The 21,456-nt window shown below is 38.7% G+C and overlaps 1 protein-coding gene across 2 annotated transcripts in view; it reads left to right on the plus strand.

Annotated features, from left to right (window-relative positions):
- The first annotated feature begins 1,113 nt into the window (after positions 1 to 1,113).
- Positions 1,114 to 21,456, plus strand: part of LOC118934053 (toll-like receptor 13) — a 32,331-nt gene continuing 11,988 nt past the window's right edge. Inside the window, exons 1-2 of one of the 2 annotated variants that reach the window (XM_036929147.2) lie at positions 1,114 to 1,248; positions 1,458 to 1,530. The gene's annotated coding sequence lies outside the window, so the exon portion shown is untranslated. Of the gene's footprint in view, positions 1,314 to 1,457; positions 1,531 to 21,456 lie in introns of both variants that reach the window. The other variant, XM_036929148.2, reaches the window with a different exon arrangement.

Here is a 21,456-nt window from a genome sequence, read left to right on the forward strand (position 1 = left end):
TTGGGAGGTTGTGAACTGATTGTTTCCTGTAGTGATACACAGGGTAGAGACTGACTTGATAACTTACAGCTGGGGCTAATTCCAATTCCCTCAGCAGTTATTCCGTGTGGGGGCAAGCTGATGAAGAGGCCATGGGAACTGTCTGATACAGAGGACAAACTCAGGCTATGCCAGTTGTTCACAGAGTGTATAGTCTCTGGACCAGTAACATTAACATCATTTGGGAACCTAGGGGAAATTCAAATTCTTGGGCCCCTCTCCAGAGCAAATGAATCTAAAACTCTGGGGGTGGAACTCAGCGATCGGTGTTTTGAAAAGGCTTCCAGGTCATTCCAATTCATGCTCAAGCTTTAGAACTACTCTGTTAAGGACTTTTCATCCCTGGCTACACACCCTGAGGCACTTGTTTAAAACATAGATTCTAGAGTGGGGGCCCAGGAAATCCCTGTTTTTAATCCCTACATGATTCTGGTGCTCAGGCAGGATTGAGAACCAAAAGTGCATTCTCCCCTTACGAACAAGTTACTTGGAACTATGCTGAGTTTTTGTCATGGGTCTTCCATACCCTTGTCTGGATTACAGGTTGGAGTTTTAGAATTAGATGGCATTTCCTGGCTTTGGGACCTGTCTCTGACGGATTGAGGCCTAATCAGAGAGTGATGCCTGTGTTTCTTGGTAGGGAAGCTAGACTGTTTCTGCCTATTAGTCTCCTTTCTCTCTCCTGCATTAAAGGTCTAGAAGAAGTGGTTAGCTGCTTCCTGTATAGAGGTCTGGAAGAAGAGGCTCTGCAGAAAGGGTGAATGGGGATGATGATTGCTAAAATACAGCTATTGTACTCCCTGAATATTCTCTATTTCAAATTAGACATCTCTAGTTCTTTCAGTTCTTTTATAATCTCCAATTATTCCCAGCTCCACTAAACACACAGTCTGTGACCTTGGGCCAGACACTTCTTTTGGTTTCATTTCTCCATTTGAGAGGTGGGACTAATGCCTGTCATCACCCAAAGCATGACGGGCAAAGGCAGGGCTGAAGGAAGGACCAATGAAGGGAGGCTCCCCACATTTGCCAATGAATAAAATGCACACAACAATAAACCACTTCCATTGCACAGTGAAATTTTTGGAGGGGAGAAGTCTGAACTCATCATACTTGTTTTGAAAGTGTTTTGCAGGGGCAAAAATTATTTTATTCTTGTAAATGTTGAATCTTGGAGCAGCAGTGAGATAATGTGAACTTCTGTTTGCAGTTAAGTCAATCTGTTATTTCACATCTCTTGGCTTCTTGTCATAATAGGGGTATCTAGAAATGAGGTAATGTTCATATACATGTGGGGGAAGGCATGTTGAATGTGGGCAAGTATGGTTCCATTGAGGCTTTATGTGCTAAATATTTTACTTACATCACTATATTTAATCCTTACAATAACTTTGTGAGATTCTTATTGCCTTTTACAGAAAAGACTGAGCTTACGTGATCTGACTTCCTGAAGGGGACACAATGTCAGGCAGAGCCAGGATTTGAACTCAGGTATGTCTGATTTGAGGGAGCTTTTGTTCTTTCACAGTCACCAGACTTGCTGTCTTTTCCTTGACCCTCACAGTAATGCTATTGTTTAAGAAGTCAGCCAGGCTGAAGTGGGCTCTTACTGACAGGTTAAATGCAGGTGAAGTATATGATTTTCTCTAGCCAACTCACTGAGTTGACTGAAATTTAGGTTTACTGCCTGTCTGCTAAACCAGAAAGTACATCTTACATCCCTCATTGCTAGAGCAATGCCAGCACTGACCAAGAAATCAACTAAGGAGCTGGGATGTTCCTACCACTCCCTGGGTTCTGAAGTAGGGTCCTGGAATTTCAGATTGGCAAAAGATCTTTGGAAAGCCATCCAAAGGGCAAGCCATCCAAGATCCAAGCATATGGGGTCATAGTATTGGGAACGGTATGGATTAGAGCTGCAAAGTTAGTCTTCCTTTGGGCTATACTTTGGTCCAGGCTTTTTTAAAGCTTCAGTTTTGGATTTCAAAATATAAAGGGACAAAGTGAACGGGGCAGAGAGGAGAAATCATATATTTTATTTATTTGAAAAACATTTGTATAGTTTTTAGCTCTGTGTCAGGTACTGGTGCTTGACGTATTAACTCATTTAATCTTCAACAACTTTATGCATAGGTGAATTTTTATCCCCATTTCACAGAGGAAGAAATTGAGACTGAGAAATTAAATATTTGCCCAAGGCCATAAAGTGAGTAAGCAGCAGAGTCAGAAGTTATACCTTGACAGTCTGGCTCCAGATCCCATACTCTCAGCCACTATACTATGCTGCCTTCCCAGTGCTGTGAGACTTCTAAAACCATAGACTGAGTTGGAAACGCTGTTAAAGGATGTTTAGTGTCCAGCCTTCTCATCAGTTCAGGAATTTCCTCTATGCACTCCCTGCCCTGCTTGAACATTTTCAGTGTCTAGAGCTTGCTCTCTCAAAGGAAGGCCATCCCAATATGGATGAACTCTGACTGTTGAGAAATTTGTCAGGAGAGCTGACGAAGAAAATCAACTCAGCCCATGTATGCTGAGCTCATATTATGAATAAACCATTTTATTTGGTACATACAAAGATAAGGAATATATGGTTCCTGTCCCTTACAGATTCTTTATTTTTATTTTATCAAATGTACACCACAGTGTTCAACAGTCCCCCTCCACCCTGCCTGCGCCCACACCCCTCCCCCTTGGTAGCCACTAGTCACTTCTCAGTGTCTAAGAGTCTACTGCTGTTTTGTTCCTTCTGATTTGCTTTTTTTTAATATTCCATGAATAAGTGAAATCATATGGTATTTATCTTCCTCTGCCTGGCTTATTTCACTGAGCATAATACCCTCTAGATCCATCCGTGTTGTTGCAAATGGAAGGATTTCTTTTCTTTTTATGGCTGAATAGTATTCCATTGTGTATATGTACCACCTCTTCTTTATCCAGTCATCTATTGATGGACACTTAGGTTACTTCCATATTTTGACTGATGCAAACAGTGCAGCAATGAACATAAGGGTGAATATATCTTTTGAATCAGGGATTTTGTTTTCTTCAGGTAAATTCCTAGGAGTGGATTTATGGGTCAAATGGTATTTCAATTTTTAGTATTTTGAGGAACCCCCATACTGCTTTCCATAGTGGTTGCATCAATTTGCAGTCTCACCAACAGCCTAGGAGGGTTCCTATTTCTCCACACCCTCACCAGCATTTATTATTTCTTGTCTTTTGGATGTTGGCCATTCTAACTGGTGTGAGGTGATATCTCATTGTGGTTTTAATTTGCATTTCCTGATTTTTAGCAACATGGAGCATCTTTTCATGTGCCTGTTGGCCATCTGTATTTTTTCAGAAAAATGTCTATTCAGGTCCTCTGTGCATTTTTTAATAGGGTTATGTTTTTTGGGTGTTGAAGTGTGTGAATTCTTTATATATTTTGGATGTTAACCTCTTATCAGATGAGTCATTTACAAATATATTTTCCCATACCATAGGATGCCTTTTTGTTCTACTGTTGGTGTGCTTTGCTGTACAGAAGATTTTTAGTTTGATGCAGTCTGACTTGTTCATTTTTTATTTTGTTTCTGTTGCCTGACATGTGTCCAGGAAAAAATTGTTCAAGCGATTTTTTGCCTAACTTTTCTTCTTAGAGTTTTATGGTTTCATAAGTTACATACAGGTCTTTGATCCATTTGGAGTTTACTTTTGTGTATGGAGTTAGACAATAATCTAGTTTCATTCTCTTACATGTAGCTGTCCAGTTTTGCCTACACCAGTTGTTGAAAAGGCTGTCTTTTTCCCATTGTATATTCATGCCTCCTTTATCATATATTAATTGACCATATATGCATGGTTTATATCTGGGGTCTCTATTCTGTTCCATTGATCTATGGGTCTGTTCTTCTGCCAGTACCAAATTGTCTTGATTACTGTGGCTGTGTATTAGATCTTGAAGTTGGGGAGCATAATCCCCCCAGCTTTGTTCTTCTTTTTCAGGATTGCTTTTGCTATTGGAGTCTTCTGTGTTTCCATAGGAATTTTAGAACTATTTGTTCTAGTTCATTGAAGACTGCTGTTGGTATTTTGATAGGGATTGCATTGAATCTGTATATTGCTTTGGGCAGGATGGCCATTTTGACAATTAATTCTTCCTAGCCAAGAGCATGGGATGAGTTTCCATTTGTTAGTGTCCTCCTTAGTTTCTCTTAAGAGTGTCTTGTAGTTTTCAGGGTATAGGTCTTTCACTTCTTTGGTTAGGTTTATTCCTAGGTATTTTATTCTTTTTGATGCAATTGTGAATGGAATTGTTTTCCTGATTTCTCCTTCTGCTAGTTCATTTTTCGTATATAGGAATGCAACAGATTTCTGTGTATTAATTTTGTATTCTGCAACTTTGCTGAATTCAGGTATTAGTTCTAGTAGTTTTTAGTGGAGTCTTTAGGGTTTTCTATTTATAATATCATGTTGCCTGAGAACAATGACAATTCAATTTCTTCCTTACCAATTTGGATGCCTTTTATCTCTTTGTGTTGTCTGATTGCCATGGCTAGGACCTCCAGTACTATGTTGAATAAAAGTGAGGAGAATGGGCATCCTTGTCTTTTTTCTGATCTTAGAGGAAAAGCTTTCAGCTTTTCCCTGTTAAGTATGATGTTGGCGGTGGGTTTGTCATATATGGCCTTTATTATGTTGAAGTACTTACCATTTTGTTGAGAGTTTTTATCATAAATGGATGTTGAATTTTGTTGAATGCTTTTTCAGCATCTATTGAGATGATCATGTGATTTTGTCTTTCATATCCCTCTTTTTCATGTGGTATATGGTATTGATTGATTTACAAATATTGTACGACCCTTGCATCCCTGGATGATGGATGATCTTTCTGATATATTTTTGAATTCAGGTTGCTAATATTTTGTTGAGGATTTTTCCATCTGTGTTCATCAGAGATATTGGTCTGCAATTTCCTTTTTTTGTGGTGTCTTTGCCTGCCTTTGGTATTAGAGTAATGCTGGCTTCGTAGAATGAGTTTGGAAGTATTCCCTCTTCTTCTACTTTTTGGAAAGCTTTAAGGAGGATGGATATTTGGTCTTTTCTAAATGTCTGATAAAATTCAGTGGTGGAGCAATCTGGTCCAGAGGTTTTGTTCTTGGGTAATTTTTTTATTACTGATTCAATTTCATTGCTGGTAATTGGTCTGTTCAGATTTTCTGTTTCTTCCTGGATCAGTCTTGGAAGATTGTATTTTTATTAAAAGTAGTTCATTTCTTCTCAGTTATCCAGTTTGTTAGCATATAATTTTTCCTAGTATTCTCTCATATTTCTTTGTATTTTGGTGGTGTCCATAATGATGTTTCCTTTCTCATTTCTGATTCTGTTTGTGTGTGTAGACCCTCTTTTTTTCTTGATAAGTCTGGCTAGGGGTTTATCTATTTTGATTATTTTCTCAATGAACCAGCTCTTGGTTTCATTAATTTTTTCTATTGTTTTATTCTTCATGATTTTATTTATTTCTGCTCTGATCTTTATTATGTCCCCACTCCTACTGACTTTGGATTTCATTTGTTCTTCTTTATCTAGTTTCTCTAATTGGGATTTTAGACTGTTTATTTGGGATTGTTCTTGTTTCTTGAGGTAAGCCTGTGTTGCTACATACTTTCCTCTTAGAAATGCCTTTGCCATGTCCCACATGTTATGGGCTGTTGTATTTTTCTTTTCATTTTTCTCTATGTATTGCTTGATTTCTGCTTTAATTTATTCATTGATCTATTGATTATTTAGAAGCACGTTGTTTAGCCTCTGTGTGTTTGTAAGTCTTTTTGATTTTTGTGTAATTTATTTCCAGTTTCATAGCACTGTGGTCTGAAATCTGCCTGATACAATTTCAATCTTTTTGAATTTATTGAGGCTCTTCTTGTGACCTAGTATGTGATCTATTCTGGAGAATGTTCCATGTACACTTGGGTAAATGTGTATCCTGCTGCTTTTGGGTGGAGTGTTTATAGGTATCTGTTAAATCCACTTGATCTAATGTATTGTTCAGTACCTCTGTTTCCTTGTTTATTTTCTCTCTTGTTGATCTGTTTCCTTACTTATCTTCTGTGTGGTTGATCTGTCTATTGATGTGAGTGGTGTGTTAAAGTATGTATTGCAATCTATTTCTTCCTTTAATTCTGGTAGTATTTGTTTTGCATATTTACAGTGCTCCTATGTTGGGTGCACAGATATTTATAGTGGTTATATCCTCTTGTTGGACTGACCCCTTCATCATTATGTAATGTCCTTCTTTGTCTCTTGTGACTTTCTTTGTTTTAAAGACTATTTTGTCTGATACAAGTACTGCAACATCGGCTTTTTGCTCCCTGTTAGTTGCATGAAATATCTTTTTCTATGCCTTTAGTTTTAGTCTCTGTATGTCTTTGGGTCTGAAGTGAGTCTCCTGTTGGCAGCACATAGATGGGTCTTGTTTCCTTATCCATTCTGCCACTCTGTGTCTTTTGATTGATTCATTCAGTCCATTTTCATTTAAGATGAGTATTGATAGATACATATTTCTTGCCATTTCAGTAATTGTTTTCTGCTGTTTTTTATATCTCCTATCTCTTCCTTATTCCTTTTATATTCTCCTGTTGTTATTGATGGTTGTCTTTAGTGTTGTAATTGGATTTCTCCCTCTTTTTAAAATTTATTTATTTTTGTGAGTGTGTATTTATTGTAGGCTTTAGTTTTGTGGATACCAAAGGTTCAAGGATAGCTTTTTTAGTATATAATAGTCTATCTTAAATTGCAGATCACTCTATTTCAGACACAATCTAAAGGTATTTTTTTCCCTTCTTCTTCTTCCTCCTCCACATTTTTCATATTTGATGTCATAATCTGCACTATTTGTGTATCCCTTGACTGATTTTATGTATGGTTGATTTTGCTTCTTTTGTTTTGTTTTAATTTTGTACTTCCTTGGTAATTAGTTGGTCTACTACCTTTATTGTGGGTTTATTTTCACTGGTGAAAACTGTTTAGGCTTAGGGTCATTTCCATCTACAGCAGTTCCTTTAACATATTACATACTACTGGCTTAGTGGTGGTGAATTCCTTCAACTTTTGTTTATTTGAAAATTGTTTAATTCCTGCTTCAAATTTAAATGATAATCTCGCCAATAGAGGATTCTTGGTTGGGTGTCCTTCTGTTCAGTACATTAAATATTTCGTGCTACTCCCTTCTGACCTGTAAAGTTCCTGCTGAGAAATCTGCTGATAGCCTGATGGGATTTCCATTATAAGTAATCTTTTTTTGTCTCTTCTGATAACACAATCTCCTTAGCCTTGATCTTTGCCAGTTTTGATATTATATGTCTTAGTGTTTTCTTCCTTTGGTTCCTTTTGTTAGGGGAGTTCTGTGCATCCATGACCTGAGTGTCTATTTCCTTCCCCACATTGGGAAAATTTTCAACAATTATTTCCTTAAAGAGACTTTCTATCCTTTTGTCTTTCCCTTGTCCTTCTGGTACCCCTATTATGTGAATATTGTTTAATTTGGATTAGTCACATAGCTCTCTTATCACTTTCATTCCTAGAGATCCTTTTTTCTCTCTGTCCCTCAGCATCTTTGTTTTCCTGTTCTCTAATTTCTATTTCATTTACCATCTCCTCTACATGATCTAATACACTTTTAAATCTCTCCATTGTATTGTTTCATTTCAGATACTGTATTCTTCAGCTCTGAGTGGCTCTTTTCCAGGACTTCTATCTTTTTGTTGAAGTCTTCCATGAGATCTTGAATATTTTTCTGTAGATTCATAAGCATGTTTATGACTTTTTCTTTGAAGTCTTTATCAAGAAGATTGGTGATTTTTGTTTCATTTAGCACTTTTTCTAGTGTTTTGTCTTGTAGTTTTGCTTGGAACATATTCCTCTGCTTCCTCATTCTGTCAGGTTTTCTTTTGTATTTCTTCCTATGGAGTAATAGCTTTTTGAAGGAGGCATCCTTTAGTGTCCACAAGCTCAGTACTCTTTACCTTGCTTTTGTGATCAGATCAGAAGTCTCTGCTGGAGTTGCTATGAACAGGGCTGCCCTCTGCCTGGCCTGCAGCAATGCCTGGGGCTGCAGGTGCCTAGGACCCCATGCCCACAGTGAGGAAGGAGATCCCAGGGCTGGCTACCACAGGCACTATTCCTGCTAGGCTGAAAGAGGGGTGAGAAATTTTGGAGGGCCTCCCTCTGCCTACCAGGCAGCAAAGTCTAACACTACTGCCAGGCCAAGTGGGCCATCCTCTGATTGTGTGTGCAGAGAGAAGCCTCGGGGCTGAGCCTTTGGAGTTTCTGTGGGCAGGACCACCCTCTGCCTGGCCTGCAGCAATGGCCGAAGCCTCATGTGGGTAGTACCCACTGCCCAAGGGGAGGAAGGAGTTCCCAGGGCTAGCTCCCTCAGGCACCTCCCTGGCTGGGCTGAAACAGAGCTGAGAAAGCTTGGAGGGCTTCCATATGCCTACCCAGCAGGAAAGTCTGACACTACAACCAGGCCAAGTGGGTTGTCTGCTAGCTGTATGCATAGAGAGGAGACTCAGTGCTACATTTCCAGTGAGAGGGATGGAGCACCTAGGGTTCCTGAGACTTCCTGACCTCTTGGGCTGAGGGCACACTGGGGAGGTACCATCAACCTGCCCTTTGTCCTGAGAAGAGAGCTCCATTTAACCCTCACCCCTCTGGTGGCCCTCTTGCTGCTGGGAAGTATTTCTAACTGCCCACTTTGGTTTTTTCTCAGGGGGGCCATTAGAATGTTCCTGTTCTCCAAGCAGCTAGAATCTCAACCTTCCTGAGTGTTCCATCTGTCTTTGTTGTCCAGCCACACTAATCACTAGAGCACCATATAACGTAGGCTTGTGGTCCTGGAGCAGATCTCCAGGACTAGGCATTAAGCGATCCTGGGCTCCTACCCCCTCTCTGCTCCATTCCTTCTTTTTCTGCCTGTGGCTGGGGTGAGAGGAAGGGCTTGGGTCCCTGTGGATCTTGGCTTTGTCACTTTACCCTTTCTGTGAGGTCTTTTCTTCTTCCCCAGATGTAGGTAGTCATTTCTGCAGTCTGCAGGTCATTTTCAGGTTTAGTTTTATTTGCTGTATTTCCATGTTTTATGTGTTTTTGGGAGGAGGTTTTTGCCTTGCCTTCCTACTCCACCAACTTTTTCTCCCAGAAATCCCTGTTTGATCTGATATAAAGTTGTTTAATATCTCAGAATGTTACTGATATGGGTTTGGAGACTTCAACTCCTTTAACATTTTGTTTATTCCTATATTAGAATGTTTACTTCCATGTTGAATAATTTACTTGTGTGTACAAATCTACTACTCTGTAAATTACTACTCATGGGCAGGGACTATGACCTACACATCTTCTTGACATGAGCATCACGTAGCACAGTAGTTGAAACGAAGTAGGTACTCAACAAATATGTAGGAAATGAATTAATGTAAATGCATGAATTTAAGACAGCTCTATTTTCTCTTACCAACATCTCAACTATCTTAGCATTTGGCTCCCTCTTAGCCATATTTATTCTATCATTTCCAACTTGAAATGTTGACTGTTATTGTTTTAACTTGGAAGCTAAAAAAAATATAGCTGAGTAGTCTGGGTCTCTTTGTCATCTTACACATGTTATCTTATATCCTGGGTGACCAGCTGTTGCAGCCTGCTACAGCTCAATTAATGACTGTTACGTTTGATGCCCCCTTTTGCTCTCAAAAGTGTTCTGATTTGTTTGATAAATTATGTATGGTCAATGTCTTCATATCATCTTCTTTCTTCTTTTTGTTCAGAACACAACCTAAGTTGTTAGGTTGTCCTTTTGTCCCCAGTGTGTCTTATTTTTATAAGCATGTATCAGTTTTACATTTGCCCTAGGTAATGTGTGCTACAATTTCCATTCACTTCTAGTAAAGTAAAATAAAAGAGGATAGGTTTAAGCCACAGAGAGTAAAGCCTAGAAAATCAGGATTGGGAGGAACAACTAAACAAATACTTGTGTAAACTACTGAGAGGGTCAGGACTCTCCTTCCCTGGAGATCTTGACAAATAGGCCCAGCTTCTTCTAATGTGCATTAGACATAGGCCAGCTTTAAGGTCTTGACCTATATAAGACCCTCCCACCTCTGGCATTCTCTAACTACTTTTTAAGGCTAGATTAGCAATAAAGATCCATGGGTTATATCTGGGGCTAGGATCACAGATGATCCCAGGATGGATTAAGCCATAAGGCAAGAAAATCTCTAGTTGGAAAGGAACAGGTGGGTGGCAGTCTAGGTACCTCTTAGTGGAATTTCCTGTTCCATTTTTCTCAAGCTGGGCTGTCCAACCTCATCCACAGAAATCAAGGACAATGATAGCTTATGCCTTATTCTGCCTAAGTCATGCTTCTACTCCTCACTTCCCCACCTAAGAGCAGCTGGCCTACCTTCTGGAATGGAAAAGGCCAGGGTACCCAAAGCACAACTTGCTCTGAATGTTCCCTAGTGGCTGGGAACTAAGTGAAACTGTTTTCTGGATCAGCCTCTTGCATTAGCTTGTTACTTAAGGTCATACCTTTCAAGTATTAGTGAGTTACAGGCCCCCTCCTTAACTGGCATGCCACCCCCCACTTTCACTTCCAGTCCCACCCAGCACCAGTTCCCGTTGCACAAGTGAAACCAAGCCTTCGTCAACTCCACAGTAGCTTTCAGTTCCCCTCTTGGGTTTTGCTGAAATGGAATTTAGACATGGTTCAAGCTCCCTGATATGGCCAAGAGAAGCTCTGCAGCTTCTTCAGCAACATGGAACATTCCTTCCCCTGCCCCTCTCCATTTGGCTCCATGGTTCCTCAGTTCAGTTCTGCTTTCCTCTGGGACCACAAAGACCTCTAGCTGACAGGTAACATACCATGAGGCTGTGGGGCTCAGTGCTCATCCACAAACTTTTGGCCTGAGTAACAAGGTGGAAATTGGGCCACTAATTGCATTCTGAGTTACAGATGAGGGAACTGAGGCTGAAACTTGAACATAACTGGTAAGTGACAGAGCTGGGATTTGAAGCCAGGTTTTGCAGACTTCAAATCTGAGCCTACTTCAGGTTAGTCAGCTGAAGATCTTCCCACCCCTTTTCCTTACTTTCCAGAAATGGGATGGTTGAAAAGATCAAGTTCTCCCCATAGGATTTGTGGGTGGGTTTTGGAGAATGCAAAGGCTTCAAGCTTCTTAGGGTCCAGGCAATGTGCAATCAGCTGTTCTTTCTGCTGAGAGATGCAGTGAGAAACTTTAGGCCTGTGTAAACTGTTAATACTGAGGCCACCTTGTGGTAGATCTTAGCAGAGAGTCAAAAACAAATCTAACTTCAATAGCTTTTTTCAACCTTTTCTATAGATTTTCTTAAAGGGGCAGCACAGGGTTCACACAACACGTCAAACAGTAAAGCTTGATAAAATTCCTCTTCTCTTGTCCATTTCCGTCCATCTCCTTAAAGTCTCTACAACCATAATTCAAATCTCTGTTCCTTCCTGTTCTCCATTCTCACTTTCTTTCTTACTTCATGCTATTCTCCATGTCTTCGTTCTCAACATGCCCCAAAATTTGTGTTTTTGCTTTCAGCCTTCTGGGACACATGTAATCCCCTGGGACATCTAATCTGGTGTTTTGCTCTGGATGTTTTTCTCCTGTAGGCGGATTTCCACCCCCTCCCCCAAATTCTGGTAAATTCTGAAATCTGGTCTCCTTCTTGTTACACCTGTATGATACAGAAATGATCATTAGGTTATGAAGATCCAGAAATAGTGATGACATTGTCAGTAAATATTATGTTTTGGTAATATCAGAATAAACTTAAAACACTTAGGCTTGTCTTTCAAAGTCTTCTGGTATATAGGACACTAAAAAGCCTCAATTCCTGCTTAACAAGAATGGATATTTATTGAATACCTCTGACAGACAGGCCATGTGCTAGGCAATTTCATCCATATTTTCACATTTAAAGTTAAAGTAACCTTGTTATGTATGAATTTTTTCATTGAAGCATAGTTGACATAACATACTGTATTAGGTTCAAGTGTACAACTTAGTGATTTGGTATTTATACACATTGTGAAATGGTCACCATAATAAATCTAATTACCATCTGTCACATACAAAGATGTTACAATATTATCGACTAAATTCCCTATGTTGTGCATTACATCCCCATGTCTTATTTATTTTATTATAATAAAATACCTCTTAGTCATCTACACTTATTTTGTCCACCCTGCCACTCCACTCCCCTCTGGCAACCACCAATTTGTTTTCTGTATCTATGAGTCTGTTTCTGTTTTGTTATGTTTGTTCTTTGGTTTGTTTTTTACATTCCATATATATAACTGAAATCAAGTTGTATTTGAAGTCTGACTTTCTGTAACTTATTTCACTTAGTATGATACTCTCTAGGTTCATCCATGTTGTTACAAATGGCAAGATTTCATTCCTTTGCATGGCTGAGTTATATTACATTGAATATATGCACCACATCTTCTTTATCCATTCATGGGCATTTAGGTTGCTTCCATTTCTTGCTTATTATAAATAATGCTGTGATGAACATAAGGGTGCATATGTATATTCAAACTAGTGTGTTTGTTTTCTTCAGATAAATACCTAGAAGTGTAATTGCTTGATTGTAGGGTATTTCTATTTTTTTTTGCATTAGATGAAGAAATTTATTATTATTATTATTTTTTTTTTTTAATTTTGGTATCATTAATCTACAATTACATGAAGAAGATTATGTTTACTAGGCTCCCCCTTCATCAAGTCCCCACCCCACCCCATTACAGTCACTGTCCATCAGCATAGTAAGATGCTGTAAATCACTACTTGTCTTCTCTGTGTTGCAAAGCCCCTGACACACTATACATGCTAACTGTAATACCCCCTTTATTTTTACCCGCCCTTGTCCCTCCCTTCCCACCCATCCTTCCCAGTCCCTTCCCCTTTGGTAACTATTAGTCCACTCTTGGGTTCTGTGATTCTGCTGCTGTTTTGTTCCTTCAGTTTTCCTTTGTTCTTATACTCCACATATGAGTGAAATCATTTGGTACTTGTCTTTCTACGCCAGGCTTATTTCACTGAGCATAATACCCTCTAGCTCCATCCATGTTGTTGCAAATGGTAGGATTTGTTTTCTTCTTATGGCTGAGTAATATTCCATTGTGTATATGTACCACCTCTTCTTTATCCATTCATCTGCTGATGGAAATTTAGATTGCTTCCATATCTTGGCTATTGTAAATAGTGCAGCGATAAACATAGGGGTGCATCTGTCTTTTTCAAACTGGGCTGCTGCATTCTTGGGGTAAATTCCTACAAGTGGAATTCCTGGGTCAAATGGTATTTCTATTTTGAGCATTTTGAGGAACCTCCATACTGCTTTCCACAATGGTTGAACTAATTGACATTCCCACCAGCATTGTAGGAGGGTTCCCCTTTCTCCACAACCTCAACAACATTTGTTGTTGTTTGTCTTTTCGATGATGGTGATCCTTACTGGTGTGAGGTGATATTTCATTGTGGTTTTAATTTGCATTTCTCTGATGACAAGCGATGTGGAGCATCTTTTCATGTGTTGGTCATCTGAATTTCTTCTTTAGAGAACTGTCTATTCAGCTCCTCTGCCCATTTTCTAATTGGATTATTTGCTTTTTGTTTGTTGAGGTGTGTGAGCTCTTTATATATTTTGGATGTCAACCCTTTATCGGATCTGTCATTTATGAATATATTCTCCCATACTGTAGGATACATTTTTGTTCTATTGATGGTGTCCTTTGCTGTACAGAAGCTTTTTAGCTTGATATAGTCCTACTTGTTCATTTTTGCCTTTGTTTCCCTTGCCAGGGAAGATATGTTCATGAAGAAGTCACTCATGTTTATGTCCATGAGAATTTTGCCTATGTTTTTTTCTAAGAGTTTTATGGTTTCATGACTTACATTCAGGTCTTTGATCCATTTCGAATTTACTTTTGTGTATGGGGTTAGACAGTGATCCAGTTTCATTCTCTTACATGTAGCTGTCCAGTTTTGCCAGCACCATCTTTTGAAGAGACTGTCATTTCCCCATTGTATGTCCATGGCTCCTTTATCGTATATTAATTGGCCATATATGTTTGGGTTAATGTTTGGAGTCTCTATTCTGTTCCACTGGTCTGTGGCTCTGTTCTTGTGCCAGTACCAAATTGTCTTGATTACTGTGGCTTTGTAGTAGAGCTTGAAGTTGGGGAGTGAGATCCCCCCACTTTATTCTACCTTCTCTGGATTGCTTTGGCTATTCGGGGTCTTTGGTTTTTCCAAATGAATTTTTGAACTATTTGTTCCAGGTCATTGAAGAATGCTGTTGATAATTTGATAGGCATTGCATCAAATCTATATATTGCTTTGGGCAGGATGGCCATTTTGACGTTATTAATTCTTCCTAGCCAAGAGCATGGGATGAGTTTCCATTTTTAGTGTCCTCTTTAATTTCTCTTAAGAGTGTCTTATAGTTTTCCTGGTATAGGTCTTTCACTTCCTTGGTTAGGTTTATTCCTAAGTATTTTATTCTTTTTGATGCAATTGTGAATGGAATTGTTTTCCTGATTCCTCTTTCTATTAGTTCATTGTTAGTGTATAGGAAAGCCACAGATTTCTGTGTGTTAATTTTGTGTCCTTCAATTTTGCTGTATTCCGATATCAGTTCTAGTAGTTTTGGAATGGAGTCTTTAGGGTTTTTTATGTACAATATCATGTCATCTGCAAATAGTGACAGTTTGACTTCTTCTTTACCAACCTGGATTCCTTGTATTTCTTTGTTTTGTCTAATTTCTGTGGCTAGGACCTCCAGTAATATGTTGAATAACAGTGGGGAGAGCGGATATCCCTGTCTTGTTCCTGATCTCAGAGGAAAAGCTTTCAGTTTCTCACCATTCAGTATGATGTTGGCTGTTGGTTTATCATATATGGCCTTTATTATGTTGAGGTACTTGCCTTCTATATCCATTGTGTTGAGAGTTTTTATCATGAATGGATGTTGAATTTTGTCCAATGGTTTTTCAGCATGTATGGAGATGATAATGTGGTTTTTGTCCTTCTTTTTGTTGATGTGGTGGATGATGTTGATGGATTTTTGAATGTTGTACCATCCTTGCATCCCTGGGATGAATTCCACTTGGTCATGGTGTATGATCCTTTTGATGTATTTTTAAATTTTGTTTACTAGTATTTTATTGATTATTTTTGCGCCTACGTTCATCAGGGATATTGGTCTGTAATTTTCTTTTTTGGTGGGGTCTTTGCCCGGTTTTGGGATTAGGGTGATGTTGGCTTCATAGAATGAGTTTGGGAGTATTTCCTCCTCTTCTATTTATTGGAAAACTTTGAGGAGAATGGGTATTATATCTTCTCTGTATGTCTGATAAAATTCCGAGGTAATTCCATCTGGCCCTAGGGTTTGGTTCTTTGGTAGTTTTTTGATTACCGCTTCAATTTCTTTGCTGGTAGTTGATTTGTTTAGATTTTGTGTTTCTTCCTTGGTCAGTCTTGGAAGGTTGTATTTTTCTAGGAAGTTGTCCATTTCTTCTAGGTTTTCCAGCTTCTTAGCATATAGGTTTTCATAGTAGTCTCTAATAATTCTTTGTATTTCTGTGGGGTCCGTCGTGATTTTTCCTTTCTCGTTTCTGATTCTGTTGATGTGTGTTGACTCTCTTTTTCTCTTAATAAGTCTGGCTAGAGGCTTATCTATTTTGTTTATTTTCTCGAAGAACCAGCTCTTGGTTTCATTGATTTTTTCTATTGTTTTATTCTTCTCAATTTTATTTATTTCTTCTCTGATCTTTATTGTGTCACTCCTGCTGCCGACTTTAGGCAGCATTTGTTCTTCTTTTCCCAATTTTGATAATTGTGATGTTAGACTATTCATTTGGGTTTGTTCTTCCTTCTTTAAATTTGACTGGATTGCTATATACTTTCCTGTTAAGACTGCTTTCGCTGCATCCCACAGAAGTTGGAGCTTTGTGTTGTTGTCATTTGTTTCCATATATTGCTTGATGTCTATTTTAATTTGGTCATTGATCCATTGATTATTTAAGAGCATGTTGTTAAGCCTCCATGTGTTTGTGAGCCGTTTTGCTTTCTTTGTAAAATTTAGCTCTAGTTTTTACCTTTGTGGTCTGAAAACTTGGTTGGTAGAGTTTCATTCTTTTTGAATTTACAAAGGCTCTTTTTGTGGCCTAGAATGTGGTCTATTCTGGGGAATGTTCCATGTGCACTTGAGAAGAATGTATATCCTGTTGCTTTTGGGTGTAGAGTTCTATAGATGTCTATTAGGTCCATGTGTTCTAATGTGTTGTTCAGTGCCTCTGTGTCCTTACTTATTTTCTGTCTGGTGGATCTGTCCTTTGGAGTGAATGGTGTGTTGAAGTCTCCTAAAATGAATGCATTGCATTCTATTTCCTCCTTTAGTTCTGTTTTTATTTGTTTCACATATGCTTCTGCTCCTGTGTTAGCTGCATATATATATTTATAATGCTTATGTCCTCTTTTGGACTTAGCCCTTTATCATTATGTAATGTCCTTCTTTATCTCTTGTTACTTTTTTTGTTTTGAAGTCTATTTTGTCTGATACTAGTACTGCCACACCTGCTTTTTTTCTCCCTGTTGTTTGCATGAAGTATCTTTTTCCATCCCTTGACTTTTAGTCTGTGCATGTCTTTGCGTTTGAGGTGAGTCTCTTGTAAGCATCATATAGATTGGTCTTGTTTTTTTTATCCATTCAGTGACTCTATGTCTTTTGATTGGTGCATTCAGTCCATTTACATTTAGGGTGATTATCGATAGGTATGTACTTATTGCCATTGCAGACTTTAAATTTGTGATTACCAAAGGTTAAAGGTTAATTTCCTTACTATCTAAGAGTCTTACTTAACTCACTTAGTATGCTGTTACAAACACAATCTAAAGGTTCTTTTCTGTTTCTTCTCCTTTTTCTTCCTCCTCCATTCTTTATGTATTAGGTATCATATTCTGTACTTTTTGTCTCTCCCTTGATTGACTTTGGGGATAGTTAATTTAATTTTGCATTTGCTTAGTAATTAGCTGTTCTACTTTCTTTACTGTGGTTTTATTACCTCTGGTGACAGCTATCCAACCCTAGGAACACTTCCATCTCTAGCAGTTCCTCCAAAATACACTGTAGAGATGGTTTGTGGGAGGTAAATTCTCTCAGCTTTTGCTTGTCTGGAAATTGTTTAATCCCTCCCTCAAATTTAAATGATAATCTTGCCAGATAAAGTAATCTTGGTTCCAGGCCCTTCTGCTTCATGGCATTAAATACATCATGCCACTCCCTTCTGGCCTGTAAGGTTTCTGCTGAGAAGTCTGACGTTAGCCTGATGGGCTTTCCTTTGTATGTGATCTTATTTCTGTCTCTGACTGCTTTTAACAATCTGTCCTTACCCTTGATCTTTTCCATTTTAATTACTATGTGTCTTGCTGTTGTCTTCCTTGGGTCTCTTGTGTTGGGAGATCTGTGGATCTCCATGGCCTGACAGACTATATCCTTCCCCAGATTGGGAAAGTTTTCAACAACTACCTCCTCAAAGACACTTTCTGTCCCTTTCTCTCTCTCTTTTTCTTCTGGTATCCCTATAATGTGAATGTTGTTCCATTTGGATTGGTCACACAGTTCTCTCAATATTCTTTCATTCTTAGAGATTATTTTTTCTCTCTGTGCCTCAGCTTCTTTGTATTCCTCTTCTCCGTTTCTATTTCATTTATCGTCTCCTCCACTGTATCCATCCTGCCTTTAATACCCTCCATCATGCTCTTCAGTGATTGGATCTTCGACCTGAATTCATTCCTGAGTTCTTGGATGTCTTTCCATACCTCCATTAGAATGTTGATGATTTTTATTTTGAACTCCCTTTCAGGAAAAGTAACAAGATCAATATCATTTAAATCTTTCTCAGGAGTTGTATTAATAATTTTACTCTGGACAAGGTTTCTTTGTCAGTTTATATTTGTATATGGCACCCTATAGTGTCCAGAAGCTCTATTCTGGAGCTGCTCAGCCCCTGAAGCAATATCAGGTGTCACAGGGGAGCGATATTGATGCCTGGGGAGAGGAAAGAGCTGTTTCCTGCTTCCCGGCTGCTGTGCCTGTCTCCACTGCCTGAGCCAGTGGGCCGAGCACACAGATATAAGCTTTTGTCCCAGAGCAGCTGGATATGCATCCCTGCTTTCCACAAGCAGCCAGAATCCCAGTCTTCCCAGGAACTCCGCCTGTCCCAGCTTTCCAAGCCTGTAATCAGAAGAGTATGATGAAAGCACCATGAAATGTAGGTTTGTGCTCCCAGTGCAGATCTCCAGAGCTAGGTATTCAGCAGTCCCAAGCCTTCCACTCCCTCCCTGCTCAGTTTCTCTTCCTCCAGCCGGTGAGGTGGGGTGGGGGAAGGGCTCGGGTTCCGCTGAGCCACAGCTTTGGTACATAACCCCGTTCAGTGAGGTCTGCTCTTTTCTCCAGGTGTATGCAGTCTGGCGCTGTCCTCTTTCCTGTTGCTTTCTCAGGATTAGTTGTGCCAACTATATTTTCTAATTGTTTCCAGTTTTAGGAGGAAGACTCTTTCTCTCCTCTCACACTGCCATCTTTAAACTCTTTGCCCTGCTTTTTGTGTTTTAATTTATTCATATTGAGCTGTATGAGTTCTTTTATATATTGGATATTATCCCCTTATCAGCTATATCATTTGAGAGTATCTTCTCCCATTTTGTATGTTGGATTTTCATTTTGTTGTTGGTTTCCTTTGCTGTGTAAAATCTTTTTAGTTTGGTGTAATCCCGTTTATGATTTTTGCTTTTGTTGTCCTTGCCTGAGGAGACAGATTGTAAAAAATATCACTAAGACCGTGTCAAAGAGCTTACTGCATGTGTTTTTTTCTAAGAGTTTTATGGTTTCAGGTCTTATGTTTACATCTTTAATCCATTTTGTGTTTAGTTTTGTATATAGTGTAAGAAAATGGTTCAGTCTCATTCTTTAGCATGTAGCTCTCCAGTTTTCCTACCACCGTTTATTGAAGAGACTGTTTTTTCCCCAGTTCTTTGTCATATAGCAATTGACATATAAGCATGGATTTATTTCTGGGCTCTGTATTCTGTGCTACACATCTATGAGGCTTTCTGCCATTACCTTACTGTGTTGATTACTATAGCCTTGCAGTATAGTTTGAAATCCAGACATATACCTCCAGATTTGTTCTTCTTTCTCAAGATTGCTTTGGCTGTTTGGGGTCTTTTGTAGTTCTGTACACTTTTTACAATTATTTGTTCTCATCTGGTGAAAAATGCTATTGTTATTTTAATAGGGATTACATTGAATCTGTAGATTGCTTTGGATAAAATGGTGATTCTAATAATGCTAATTCTTCCAGTCCATGAGTACAATATATCTTTCCACTTATTTGTGTCTTCTTCAGATTATCTTATCAGTGTCTTACAGTTTTCAGAGTACAGGTCTTTCACCTACTTGGTTAAATTTATTCCTAGGCATTTTAGTCATTTTGACACTGTTTTAATGAGATTGTTTTCTTAATTATCTTTATGATAGTTTGTTATTAATGTATAGAAACAATAGATTCTGTATATTGATTTTGTATCATGCAACTTTACTGAATTCATTTATTCTAAGATTTTTTTGATGGAGGCTTTAGGGTTTTCTATATGTAGTATAATATAATTTGCAAATACTGACAGTTTCACTTCTTCCTTTTCAGTTTGGATATCTTTTATTTCTTGCTTACTTTATGTCGCTAAAACTTCCAATACTATGTTGACTTGTAGTGGCAAGACTTGGCATCCTTGCCCTATTGCTGATCTTTGAGATAAAGCTTTCAGCTTTTCACCATTGAGTATGATATGAGGTATGGGTTTGTCATATATATTATGAAGAGGTACATTCCCTCTGAACCCACTTTGTTGTGAGGTTTTATCATGAATGGATGGTGAATTCTGTCAAATGCTTTGTCTGCATCTATTGAGATGGTCATATGATTAATTTCTTTTTTTATTGTGAGCCCAACATGGAATCACTTCTGCTAGGCCAAGTCACCAAACTGGGGCGTAATACCTAACCTAATTGAAGTTACATCATCAGGTGGTTTAAGTTCAGTGAGGATCCTGGACATAGGAACCCCAACTTCCCCACATGTAGGAATTGTAGATTTCTAGTCTGCTATAGAGAATTATTTTTTTTCTTCACAATCCTTGCCTTATTTTGAATGCCATAACCAGAGGAGTTCGTCTCTCTGCCCTGTTTCAGTCCTTTTAAAGGCTCTGTGAATCACACTAATGTGACAGGCCTAAAATCAAGCTGCAGAAAAGTCCTGTTTGGGTCTTTTTACAGATTCCTCCCTACTTATTTTTGACCATCTGCTCTCTTCTTTCATCTCCCTTGCATGCTGAAACTAGTCCCACACCTGCTTCTGGAAGCCCTTCATTCTGGCTACTTTCAAGAACTTCTCTCCTCTGGATTACAGGTCTCAGCTTCTTGCTCTGGCATTGGCTTCTTTGACTGCAATAACACCAGCAGCTTCCACTAGCATTGTCCCCAAGGAACTTTTACCAAGAAGATTTGTTCCTTTCTGTCCTTTGTCAGGGCAGGAAATTTGGGTATTTGGACAGATTTAGATGTTTGCACTTTTCCTTGATTTAAAATGTCCTGTAACAAACAGGGATAGATTTTAGGGATCATATTGGTATCCCTTACCTCTTGCCATCTATGAGAGCAGAGAACACATTAATCTGGCAGTGCCGCCTTATTCTGTGCTATTTCCCCCAGCCACCTCACACTTATGCAAGACTTATTTATGTATACTGTTTGTTCTTCTTCCTCTTCTGCATCTTCCTCTTTCCCCTTCTCCTTCTTCTTTATTTACTTTTATGATGAAATCTTTCATTCACTGAACCATTTCCTTCTTGTTGCCTAACAAAGTCAAAATGCCTTAAAGCATTGGCCTCCTAGCACTGAATCAATTCCTTCATCTCAGACATAAGACAAGAGGGCTACCTTAAAATTGAAATTGAAACTATCATTACAGCATTACTTTTTAAATTTGCCTATCATGGACATTGAATACAGACTGTAAGTGTAAACTTAATGACACCACATTTTCTGCAGTATTTTAGAGTTCATGCACTAAAGTACCATTCTTCAAAACAATCACTGAGATAGATTAACACAAGTATCCCTATTATGTAATTATTGCTACAAATGTTTGGGGGCTCCTCTTTTTGAATTGAGGGGTAATAGAGTATAGTGCAAAGAACATCAAGTTTTGAGATGATACAGCCTTTGCTTGGAATTGCAGATCTGTTACATACTAGCTGTGCAATATTTGTGCAAGCCCCGCTCTCT

The sequence above is a fragment of the Manis pentadactyla genome, chromosome X (genome assembly GCF_030020395.1).
Source record: "Manis pentadactyla isolate mManPen7 chromosome X, mManPen7.hap1, whole genome shotgun sequence".
Lineage (NCBI taxonomy): Eukaryota > Metazoa > Chordata > Mammalia > Pholidota > Manidae > Manis > Manis pentadactyla.